Here is an 11,723-nt window from a genome sequence, read left to right as displayed (position 1 = left end):
GAGTGAGGGGGACACCACACCCTCTCAGGGACGTGCTGGTTCGCACCTCCTGCGAGGCAGGAGGAAGTAACGATTGTATCTCTCATCCTTTCTGCTTGGATTTCCGAAGAGCGAGACCGCTGGGGTTTCCTGGGGAGCCTCCACAGACACAATTTAACCAGCCACCTGGGCTACAGAAAACTCACTCCCCGGCTGGGACGCAGGAGACCAGCCAGCAGCTCATCCCTGACACATCGCCTGGGGTGGCTCCCAGCCTGGACACCTGGGTTCCAGCCCTTCTGCAGGCTCCCAGCACACTGGCTACTTTGAGAAGAGGTGAGGATGGGCTCTCTAGCTGCCTGGGTCAGGGCTCACCTGGAGGGGAGTGGGGACCAGTTGTTAGGTTGGGATGGGGGCGGTGCTGGGAGCCAGGACTTCTGGGTTGTATTACTGGCCCTGGAAGGGGACTGGGTTAGAGCAGAGCAGGCCCAGAGAAAGGACTGCTGAATTCCTTTCCCAGGCCTACGAGGTGAATGGCATCTACTGGTTAAAGCTACATGTCAGAACTCCTGGGTTCTTTTCCCAGCCCTGACCAGTATGCTTTTGTCTTTACCCATCATGCCCAGGCCTCTGTGCAAAACTTAATTTTGTTTTTGCAAAATTAAAAAACAAACAAGCAACTAAGTATAAGGGAGATTGCTGGCTCAGCTGACCACGGGATTTTAGGCCCAGCGTGGGAGAGGAGTGGGGTGTAGTGGTTAGAACAGTGGGGGCAGTGAGTGAGGACTCCTGGGTTCTATCCCAGATTGGGGGGAGTGCAGTCTAATGGTTAGAGCTGAGGGGAGCCAGGACTCCTGGGTGGTCATTACATCCCCCACCGAATGGGTTCCCCCACTCGGAGAAAGAGACTCGAGGGGTCGATTCTCTCCCACCTGCCGTGGGAGTGGTGCCCTTACCAAGGGGTCTGGGAACGGAACCATCAGGTCCGATCCGCTCGCGGTTCCATATCCTGCTACCACATCTGAGCAGCGAGACAGGCTGGGAGGGAAAGTGAGTTTCCTTCCGTTAGGGAGAGCGGAAGGACCGGCGGTTTCTAACTGCAGGAGGGCATGACTCTTGGAGAGATGTGCTGGCTGGTGCATACACCCAGTCCTGTTCCTGGAACCCTAGCTCCCAGCCCCCTGCTCTGATCACTAGACCCCACTCCCCACCCAGAGTCAGGGATAGAACCCAGGAGTCCTGGCTCCCAGTCCCCCCGCTCTAAGCCACTAGACCACCCCCCTGCAATTGGTGGGGAAGCAAGGGGCTGGTTGGGCTCAGACAATGGTTTATTTCACAGGAGAGGCTTATTAACTTCGCTTTAATGAGGCTATTTAATGATCGATCCCCACAGCTGTGAGGTGGGGGTAGAGCTCCGTGCACCCCGGGGAAGGAGGGGCCCATCGCAGCTTGGTGTGTGGCGTCCACAGCCTGTCTGGAGCACGGGTGCAGGATGCCTTGGCCCTGGGAAAGCTGGCAGGCTGCTCTTCAGAGTCACTGGAGTGGCTCGGTGGATAGAGGGGGGAGCCAGGACTCATGGGCTCTCTCCCTAGCTCTGGGAGGGGAGTGGGGTCTAGTGCGTTGAGTGGAGCTGAAAGGTCAAGAATCCTGGGTTGTATTTCCTAGTTCTGCACATTGACTCCTTATCCCAGAGGTGGGCAAACTACAGCCCGTGGGCCACATCCAGCCTGCGGGACCGTCCTACCCGGCCTCTGAGCTCCTGGCCGGGGAGACTCGCCCCCGGCCCCTCCTCTGCTGTCCTCCCTCCCCCGCAGCCACGCTGCCTGGCGGGCAACACACCTTGTGCCCGCCCACCTCCCAGGCTTTCCAATAAGCCTGTCCTGCCGCTCTGAGTGGTGTGGTAAGGGGGCGGGGGGAGGGAGGGATGGATAAGGGGCAGGAGGTCCCAGGGGGCAGTCAGGAGACAGGGGGCGGTTGGATGGGGTGGAGGTTCGGGGGGGGGGGTGTGGTCAGGAGACAGGGAGCAAGGGGGGTTGGATAGGGGGTGGGGTCCCAGGGAGTCAGGGGGTCCTTGGAGGGGTGGTCAGGGGACAAGGAGTGGAGAGTGTGGGTTGGATGGGTCAGTGGTTCTGGGGGGCCTGTCAGGTGGCGGGGGTGTGGATAGGGGTCAGGGGACAGGGAGGAGGGGGGGTTGGATAGGGGGTGGGGTCACAGGGGGGGCAGTTAGGGGAGGGGGGTCCCGGGAGGGGGCGGTCAGGGGACAAGGAGCAGGGGGGGTTGGATGGGTCAGGAGTTCTGAGGGGGGCAGTCAAGGGGTGGGAAGTGGGAGGGGGCGGGGGCCAGGCTGTTTGGGGAGGCACAGCCTTCCCTAACCGGCCTTCCATACCATTTTGCACCTCTGATGTGGCCCTCTGGCCAAAAAGTTTGCCCACCCCTGCCTTATCCCTTATTTTAACCACAAAATCACGCCCTGAGAATCAGGGACAGAACCCAGGAGTCCTGTCTCCCAGCACCCCCAACTCTAATCCACTAGACCTCACTCCCCTCCCAGAGCTGGGGATAGAACCCAGGAGTCCTGGGTCCCAGAAACCTCCCCCCACTCTGACCACTAGACCCCACTCCCCTCCACCGTTGATAATATTTATGAAAATTTCCCTCTGAGTAACAACTGCTTCCATGTTGTCCGAGCTTCCCACTTGGCCCCCACCCCACCCCAGCCATTCCCTGTGTGTTTGCTTACACAATCTCATGCATCTCAGGTCCTCCAATCTCTCTGGCGCTGCCCGCCCTTCCCATCTGCGCCTGCCCCTGGCTAAACAGGAAACTGAGCTAAATAAATACAGGAGCTAGCTACATAAATTCCAGCCATATGTCTAATGTCAGCTAATGGAACGGGAGCCCTGAGCTTGCTCGCATGGCTATGGGTAAGGAGGGTTGTAAGCCAGGACCCCTGGGTTCTATCCACATGATTGGGAGGGGAGTGGGATCTAGTGGGTTAGGGCAGGGGGGCTGGAGCCAGTACTCCTGCGGTCTATCCCCAGGCTGGGCAGGGTTTGACGAGTGCAACGGGTTCTCCCCCCCGGGATGCCACCTGGAAATGGGGTACCACTAAGCCCCCTGACCCACCAGCCTGGGCTCCCTCTCACATTGTACTGCTGTTGCAAACTACAAAGCCCTCCAGCCTGCACTTTCACCAGCATGTATACAGGTAGGGACACACCCAGCTGCTCAGGCAGGCACCCTCTCTGGAGTATAAACCCCAAATTACACCATCTTGTGCTGCACGGAGAACTGTACAGTGTAAGCTCATAAAATTTACCCCCTCCCTCAATGTGGAGAGGAATATGCAACAGCCTTTTGCCCCTGAATTATGAGTCCCACACACTGGTTTAGATAAAGCAAAACCAAGTTTATTAACTTCAAAAGATAGACTTTAAGTGATTATAAGGAATAGCAAACAGATCAAAGCAGATTACCTAGCAAATAAACAAAAAACCGCAAACTAAGCTTAATATACTAAATAGATTGGATATGAGTAGCAGATTCTCACCCTAAGAGGTGATACAGGCAGGATGCAGATTCTAAAAGGACAAGCTGCACTTGCTTTACAACTTGAAATCCCTCGTTTTTTCCTTCACAGGCTAGAAATCCCTTTAGCCTGGGTCCAGCACTTCCCCCAGTTCAGTCTTTGTTCCTCAGGTGTTTCTAGGAGTCTTCTTCTGTGGGGAGTGAAGTACCCCAGATGATGTCACTCCCCGCCTATATAGCTTTTGCATATGGCGGGAACGTTTTTTTCAAAGCTCGGTTCCCAGACTAGTCTGTGTAAAAAGTAATGACATCCCAAGATGGAGTCTTGAGACATGTGGTCTTATCACGTGGCCTTGTAGAGTCAAAGCAGCCATTACTCGGAGGCTGTTTGGAGGGTCCTCAGGAAGGCTCATCACCAGGTGGGAACTAAGCTTCTCCTAAGGCCTCTTGTTTTTTCCTAAAGGCCCATTGCCCTGAACAGTCCCTTCCCCACCCACTATCTAGACCAGGGGTGGCCAACCTGTCACTCTAGAGCCACATGTGGCTCTTCAGAAGTTAATATGTGGCTCCTTGTTTAAGCACCGACTCTGGGGCCAACTTTCCAGTGTACCGGGGGGTGCTCACTGCTCAACCCCTGGCTCTGCCACAGGCTCTGTCCCCACTGCACCCCTTCCCGTGCCCTCCCCTGAGCCTGCTGTGCCCTTGCTCCTCCCCCTGCACCCCAGAGCCTCCTGCATGCCACGAAACAGCTGATCAGGAGATGTGGGGAGGGAGGCGGAGGCCCTGATCTGCAGGGCGGCCGGTGGCCAGAAGGCGCTTAGAGCAAGGTGGGAGGGAGCTGATGGGAGGCTGCTAACTGTGGCTCTTTGGCAATGTACACTGGGAAATTCTGACTCCTTCTCAGGCTCAGGTTGGCCATCCCTGATCTAGACTAACAGCATCCTGTCTAGTGGGTGCTACATGGGTGTAACTACATTTGAAATACAGATACATGCATATAAATAGGACAATCATGTTCAGCAAATTATAACTTTTCCAATGACCTCTCACATGACCCAGCTTGAATAAAGTGCATCATAATTATGTCCTAATCACATTGTAATAATATTACTGTGAAGAGTATGGGGTGCAGTGTCACAACACAATCCCAGGGGTGCAACCTGGAACTCAGGTACCAATAAGACCCCTGTCCCACCAGTCAGGGCTCTCTCTCACGTTGTGATTCTGTGGCAAGCTACAAACCTCTTGCAGGTACTGGACTTACACAGCCATGCACAGGTCGGGACACACCCAGCCGAGTTCTATGAATGCTGCCCTCAGCTACTGGGAGGGGAGGGGCACGACTGGGAAGGGAGGGGCATCTAGGAGTTAGAGCAGAGGGTCTGGGAGCGAGGACTCCTGGTACTCTCCCAGCTCAGGGAGGGAAGTGGGATCGAGTGGATTAGGATCAGGGGGGGCTGGAGCCAGGACTCCTGAGTTCAATCCCCAGGGATAGGAGGGTGTGACAGGATCCCCGGTGTGCAACCTGGAACTCAGGTAGCCCTGAGTCCTCTGCCCCACCAGTCTGGGCTCCCACTCACGCTGTGATGCTGTGACAAGCTACAAACGTCTGGCAGGTACTGGACTTAGCCATCCACAGGTCAGGACACACCCAGCCGAGTTACGTGAAAGGCTGCCCTTAGCCACTCATGAAGCAAAACCAGAGAGGCTCCAGCCAAATCTCCCCAGCCTAGGACGCCGGGGCTGCACTGCCCTGCATTGGGTAGAAGCCTGGGTAAGTTCACTACCCAGTCCGCCCCTCCCTCAATGCGGAAAGGACATGCACAAGCCTTTTGTGAACGAGCTACGATTTCCAGGCACTCCAAGCAAAATTCACTGGTTTTCGGTATCATATAAACCGGACGCATTAACTACAGAAAGATAGAGTTTAAGTGATTAGAAGTGGTAGGTATAAAAGTTAGAGATAGTTACCAAAGAAAAGAAAATAAGCACGAAAACTACATCTTAAACCTCTAAGACACCGGGCAGTATTTAGATCTAGCCGTTTTCTTCGCTCAATGGACGTTACAGTTCAGAAAACACAGGCTTCTCCCTTGTCTCCTCTGCTGAAGTTCTCTCTCTTCTCAGCGTCCTTGTTGCTTGCAGCGACGGTGGGGGAGGAGAAAAGGCCAAGCCATGCAGCCTCTGTCCCTTATTTTATATCCTTAGTCCAGGTGCTTAGAAGACACTCACCCAGCCCCGCCCTGATGGGCTTTGCTGAGTCACAGTGAGCGAGTAAATCCCGCGTAGCGTGGTGCTTGTGGAACTGTCATTGAATTGTTAAATCCCTTGATTGCAACTCCCCCGCTGATGAATGGCCAGTGAGTGCCCACTTGGGCAGAGGTCACCACCCGTGTAGGAAGGACTCTCAAACTTATCACATATTTCACTGACAACCATCCAGCAAAATCCTATAATTTCATACACACTAAAGATACACATATTTGGACAGAACAACGGGTTTCAGCAGATCATGACCTCTAATATGAGATCTTACACGGCATGCTTTGTATGACACATAACAATCATATGACATGGGTGAATATGGGGTTCCAGGGTGTTGCTTTGGGATACAGAGTGCCACAGAGGGGAGTGGGATCTAGTGGGTTGGAGAGGGAGGGGGCTGGCTACCAGGACTCCTGGGTTCCTTCGGCAACTGATGAGCCCATTCTCCTCTGTAGGAGCTGAGAAGATGAGTTTAAGCATTTCCATCCTGCCGGTTCTCACTGTCCACATCTTCACCTTCCTCATCAGCCTCCTAGCCAACCTTCTGGCCTTCTGCACCTTCCTGGTGAAGGTCCGCCAATAACCCACCCCCATCGACATCCTTCTCCTCAACCTCACCGTCTCCGACATCTTCCTCCTCATCTTGCTCCCCTTCAAGATAGTGGAGGTTGCCTCAGGCCTGGAGCGGCTCTTGCCCGTTTTCCTCTACCCACTCACCAGCTACTTTTACTACAATAGCATCTACTTCAGCTCCCTCTTTCTCATGGCCATCAGTGTTGATCGCTACCTGGGCGTGGCCTTTCCCATCAAGTACAAGCTCCGGCGCCGTCCGGCTTATGCTGTCGCCACCTCCGTGCTCTTCTGGGTGTTGGGCTGTGCCCACTGCAGCTTTGTCTACATTGTCCAGTACGAGGTCCTGAGCCCCAATGGGACCGTGACCTCCCCTATGCAAAGTTTTCTCCCCTATGCAGCTCCAAATCCTCCTCCCTGTCCGCCTGGAGTTCTTCATTGTCCTCTTCTATCTCCCCTTCACCATCACCATCTTCTGCTACGTCAACCTTGTCCGCATCCTGGTGGCCTTGCCCAACATCACAGCCCGGAGGAAGCAGGGAGCCGTGGGCCTGGCTCTGGCCACCTTGTTCAACTTCATAGTCTGCTTCGCCCCCTACAACCATGTGGTGGGCTTTGTCCAGAATGAGAGCCCTTTCTGGAGGGTGTACGCTCTTCTCCTCAGCACCCTCAACGCTTCCTTGGACCCTTGTACTTCTCCTCCACTGCCATCCAACGGGCCTTCGCCAAGTGCCTGGCCAGCCTGTGGCACAAACTGAGCGCCATCTTGGCCCGGTGCCATCTCCCCTGCTTGACTTGCTGTGGGGAAGGGGGCAGAGAGGTGAAGTGGCCAGTGGGATGGAGGCGGAGTTGACAACTTGATCCCCAGGATGAGACCAACTCTCTGCTTCCTCCTCAGAGCCTTCCTTTTCCCATGCTCCACAGAAGCAAGAGATCCTGCACTTGAGTTGGGTGTAACGGGTTCCCCCCGCCTGGAACTGAGGTACCACTGAGCCCTCTGACGCACCAACCTGGGCTCCTTCTCACACTGTGTTGCTGTGACAAGCTATCAAGCCCTCCAGCCTGCACTTTCACCCCCATACATACTGGAAGACAGTAGGAACACACCCAGCTACAGTTACAATCAGCTCTCTGACCAGCCCCTGCATGGGAAAGCTACTCCCAGCTCCTCAGGCGCGCACCCCCACTGGAGTGTAAACCCAAAAATTATACCGTTTTGCGCTGCACAGGGAACTGTACAGCATATGCTCATCAAATTTGTACCCTCCCACAATGTGGAGAGGAATATGCAACAGCCTCTTGCCCCGGAATTATGATTCCCACACGCTGGTTTAGATAAAGCAAAAACAAGTTTATTAACTACAAAAGATAGATTCTAAGTCATTATAAGGGATCAAAGCAGATTTCCTAGCAAATGCACAAAGAAACACAAACTAAGCTTAATATGAGTAGCAGACTCTCACCCTAAGAGATGATACAAGCAGGCTGCAGATTCTTAAGGGGCAAGCTGCACTTGCTTACAGCTTGGAATCCCCAGGGGTTTCCTTCACAGGCCATAAATCCCTTTAGTGTGGGTCCAGCACTTCCCCCCGTTCAGTCTTTGTTCCTCGGATGTTTCGGATGTTTCATGTGTTGGGAGTGAAGAACCCCAGATGATATCAGTCCTCACCTTATATAGCTTTTGCATATGGTGAGAACCCTTTGTTCCCAAAGCTTGGTTCCCATGCCCAGTCAGTGGAAAAACACTGACATCCCAAAATGGAGTCTAGACACATGCGGTCACATCCCATGTCTTTGTAGAGTCATAGCAGCCATTATTCGAAGGCTATTTGGAGCATTCTCAGGAAGGCTTCCCAGGTGAGAGATAAGCTTCTCCTAAGGCCTGTTATTTTTTCCTAATGACCCATTGCCCTTAATAGGCCCTTCCCCACCCACTATCTGGACTGAAAACATCTTGTCTAGTGGGCATTACCCAGGTGTAACTATATTTGAAATACAGATATATATTCAATATTCATAACTTCAGATGCCGCATACGAATAGGATTATCATATTCAGCAAATCATAACCCTTCCAATGACACCTCACATGACTTATCTTGCATAAAATACATTATAATTATGTCATAATTATAACATCGTAACATCACTGCAAAGAATACAGGGTGCAGTGTCACACTGGGGACGGCATCTTGTGTTCTTCCCTGCATCTCCCACCTTCCATAGACACCATCATGCAGCAGGGCTTGGACTTAGTGCCCAACTGCCAGAAGGCTTCGGCCTTCTTGCGCTTCAGAGTCGTTGGCCAAACTTGCACAGAGGTTTGGCCGTCCTCAAGTTGGGGTCGCCATGGTGTCAAGGGCCTTCCTTTGCTGCTGCTGGGCCACGAGCCGTACCAGGTTTACAAAGGTGTCAATGGTGCCAGGCCCACACTCAGAAGGGTGTCCCCGCCCCACACCTGCTAGGCCCTGAGGCTCCACCTCCTCTTGGCCTCTTCTCCTGAAACCCCTGCTCGCTGTTCGCTCCTCTCCATCCCCTATGCCCCGTGTGAGCAATGGGCGGGACCTCAGGGGAAAGCGACTGAGCAGGGGCGGGGCTTTAGGGCAGAACGAGGGGCGGGGTCATGGTCTGGGTGCCAGGGTCCACATTAGATTAATCTGGCTCTGGCCACCAGCGGTTTGCCAAACTCCCACCAGACTTTGGCCTACTTCAGCTTTGGAGTGGGTGGCCCAACTTCCTCAGGGATCCGGCCTCTCTCAGTGTCAGGGGCGCCATGGTGTCAAGGGCCTTCCCGTGCAGCTGCTGGCTCACAAGTGAAACGTAGACCTATTTCAGCTGGAGGGTCCCCCTGGTGCCCTCCACCCACTCCGGGTCTTTCCTTCTCCATGGTCAGACCCACCGTCAAGCCAGCTACTAGGAGCTGTAACTGCAAGTGGGGGTTGCTTGAGGGAGGGCAAACAGGGCTGAGCTTGTCCCGTTTCAGGGGAACCATTTAGTGGCAGATGAACAAGAGCCAGGCTCCGTGAGGGGCCCGAGTTTGCCCTTGTGGAGCTATGGAGAGCTCCTCCTCCTTGGCCACTGGTATCCATGCGTGCTGGCCTCTGTGGAAATGTGGTTACCACCTTGGTGGGACTGGAACGCAGGGGGCTGCAGCCCAGCATGCTACTGCTTGAGCTAAAGGAGCAGTGCCATGTGTTGGTGGCAGTAGTAAGGCCGTTATCTGCCATGTGGACGGGAAGGATTTGGGCTCTGGACCTTCACCGTCAATGCGCGGCCCTCTATGCAAGCGGAAGGGCCGGTGCCGCTTGGTAGCAGTGGTGGGAACAGGCTGTTATTGAGCAGGATTTGAACGGAGGACTTCCAGCACCACAGTGAAGGGCTCACGTGATCTAAGAGCGGAGTGCCCTTTGCTGTGGTAGTAGGGCTGTTATCCTCCAGGTTGCTGGGGAATGGGTGTTTAGCAAACACTGGTCTCTGCGGGTCTGTTCCAGGTCTGGACGTAGAGCTGAGATATTCCTCGCGCAAGGTCCTGCACCTCCTCTCTTTGCTGGTGGATCTGGCGTGCCCCAGAGGGGCAGTGGCTTTATCTATGTATCAAATAAAATTATGGATTTATTATCCAATTGAGATTGTTTTCTTATTATTCTTCAGGGCTGGAGTGGGGTCTATGGGCTAGAGTTGGTGGGGGCTGGGGGCCAGGACTCCTGGGTTCTCTCCATGGGAGGGGACTATGGCTAGGAAGTGGGACACACACATATTGTCGCTGGCGACTTTTAATTAACTGCAGGGCGTGAATCTAGCACCGCAGGTGAGCAAATAGCATCTCCGTGGCACCAATATTAACGAGGGGTTAATGGATAACTGGGCCGAGCAGGGCCTGGGGCAGCTGGGTGATCTCGCATGGGCAGCTGGAGGAACCATGGGCTTCCAGGCCAGGGGACCCTGCCACGGAGAGGACACCCCCTCCCTGGGCTTCCGCAGAGCAGGAGCCCATTCACACCGCTCCCTGTAAACACAAACTGTAAGTGTAACTGTAACAAAGCGACTTTTGGCCGGACACTACTGAGAATATCCATTCAGGACAAATTGCTTAGCGCAGGGCAGTCGCAGCCCAAGGCTGCGGGTCCTTTACTACGAAGGCCCACCAAACCAGCCAAACAGAGAGGACTTCGGTTTCACCCCACTGGCTAACCAGAAGTCATACAAGCAATTCCCTCAGACACTCCAGTTTCCCAGGATCACCACCAGCGCCACTCCTTAACAAAGCCCTGGCTGGGATGATTTAATTGGGGATCGGTCCTGCTTTGAGCAGGGGGTTGGACTAGATGACCTCCTGAGGTCCCTTCCAACCCTGGTATTCTATGATTCTATGATTCCTTATGGGGATGACTGGTTATGAAAACCAATACCCCAGTGAAAGAAGAAAGGTTCTCCCGATCCCAAACAACCAAGCTCCAGACCCAGGTCAAAATACCGGTTAGAACTTACCCACAAATCACACTCTTGCCAATCCTTTAGAATCTAAAATCTAAAGGTTTATTCATAAAAGGAAAAAGATACAGGTGAGAGGTAGAATTGGTTCAATGGAATCAAATCCATACAGTCATGGCAACGTTCTTGGTTCAGGCTTGTAGCCGTGATGGAATAAACTGCTGGCTTAAGTCAAGTCTCTGGAGTACACCCACAGCTGGGATGGGTCATTCAGTCCTTTGTTCAGAGCTTCAGTTTGTAGCAAAGTCCCTGCAGAGGCAAGAAGCAGGATTGAAGACCAGATGGAGGAGATGCAGCTACCTTTTCTCATCTCTTGCCATGCGGCCTGTGATCCCTTTGGTTCAAACTCGGCGTGGAAGCCTAAGGGCTTGGCTACGCTTGCAGATGTAGAGCCCTGGGAGTTCAACCAGCCTTCAGAGACTGCAGCAGGGAAACTGCTGCCGAGTGTTTACACTGTCAGCTGCAAGCACACTGGTGTGGCCACATTAGCAGCTCTTGAAACGCCACAGAGAGCAGTGCCTTGTGGGAGCTGTCCCCGTGTGCAAGGGGCTGCAGCGTGCTTTTCAAATGGGGGGGGGATGCGGGGTGGAGGGTGACAGGGAGTGTGTTGTGTGTATGTGGGGGGAGAGACAGTGTGTTTTGGGGGGCAGTGTGTCAGCATGCTGTCTTGTAAGTTCAGACAGCAGCAGACCCCCCCTTCCCCCCCGCCCCCTCTCTCACACACACACTCACAGCAGCAGCATTCCACAGCCATGGGTTGCTTTGTCCCGGGGCAGATAAGCAGCCGGCTGTCAGAAACGGCGCGTTGAAAGGGGATATCCCCATGCCTGCAGCTGAGTTCAAAACCATGGCAGGAGCGGCCACTTGACTTCAGGGGATTGTGGGACGTTT

At 54.0% G+C, this 11,723-nt stretch overlaps 1 pseudogene; it reads left to right on the top strand.

Moving 5' to 3' along the window:
* The first annotated feature begins 2,848 nt into the window (after positions 1-2,848).
* On the top strand, positions 2,849-7,195 carry LOC140902953 (free fatty acid receptor 2-like; annotated as a pseudogene).
* Positions 7,196-11,723: the final 4,528 nt, after the last annotated feature.

Source organism: Lepidochelys kempii, chromosome 24 (assembly GCF_965140285.1).
Source record: "Lepidochelys kempii isolate rLepKem1 chromosome 24, rLepKem1.hap1, whole genome shotgun sequence".
NCBI classification, from domain to species: Eukaryota; Metazoa; Chordata; order Testudines; family Cheloniidae; genus Lepidochelys; species Lepidochelys kempii.
Note: the sequence above shows the minus strand (reverse complement) of the source record. Positions and strands in the feature narration are given on the sequence as shown.